Source organism: Myotis brandtii, unplaced genomic scaffold, assembly GCF_000412655.1.
Source record: "Myotis brandtii unplaced genomic scaffold, ASM41265v1 C41544740, whole genome shotgun sequence".
Lineage (NCBI taxonomy): Eukaryota > Metazoa > Chordata > Mammalia > Chiroptera > Vespertilionidae > Myotis > Myotis brandtii.
This window is the reverse complement of record NW_005301578.1, coordinates 1-702: the sequence shown is the minus strand read 5'-3', so window position 1 is coordinate 702 and position 702 is coordinate 1. Positions and strand designations below refer to the sequence as shown.

General features: G+C 65.0%; 1 long non-coding RNA gene across 1 annotated transcript; it reads left to right on the top strand.

Annotated features, from left to right (window-relative positions):
• Positions 1 to 111: 111 nt before the first annotated feature.
• On the top strand, positions 112 to 702 carry LOC102263132. The gene is made up of 3 exons (XR_312956.1): positions 112 to 201; positions 344 to 400; positions 645 to 702. It is a non-coding gene; the product is annotated as an uncharacterized LOC102263132 (long non-coding RNA).

The following is a 702-nucleotide window of genomic DNA, read 5'->3' as shown; positions in this document are numbered from 1 at the left end:
CCTCAGCGTGTATAGACGACAGCCACGGAGACCGGGACCAAGGGAAGGGCCGGATGGGTCTGTCTGCCTGGTTGGGGGTTGCCCTCCACTACTGTCGTTCACCCCGCAGGTGAGCAGCGGCATTGCAGCCACCCCGGCCTCTGCTGCAGTTGCCACTCTGGATGTGGCCATTCGGTGGGGCCTTTCCCGGGGAGCTCAGAGGTGAGAGCCTCCGCTGGCTGGCCCGAGTCTCTGAGGGCGTGGCCCATGGGCACCCCCGCCCTGGCTGCCACAGTGGGAGGGCTCTGGGATGGGCTGCTAGTGGGGTGAGTACAGCCTGTCCTGGGACCACCTCCTTCTCTAGGCTTCTCTGTGTGGCCGTGGGACAGCTGGATCGGCCATCGGACCTGGCAGATGATGGGTATGCCCCTTGGGTTCCTGCATGGGTGTGGGTGTGTCACTGTGGGTCCCCAGGAGAGATGGCTGGGTGGCCCCGGGGGCCCAGGGAGCAAGGCCAGGAGGGTCTCCAGCACAGAGGGTCAGCACTTCCAGCACCCCTATCCCTGAACTCTCCTGCGCCTCACCTTCTGGCGTCCTGGCTCTGGAGCGTGAGTGGCGTCTCGCTCACACACACACGTGTCCGTGTGACCACTCTCTCCTGAAAGGAGGAACCTGTGGCTGAACATCAGGGGCAAGGAGGCAGCCGCCCTGTCCATGTTCCAC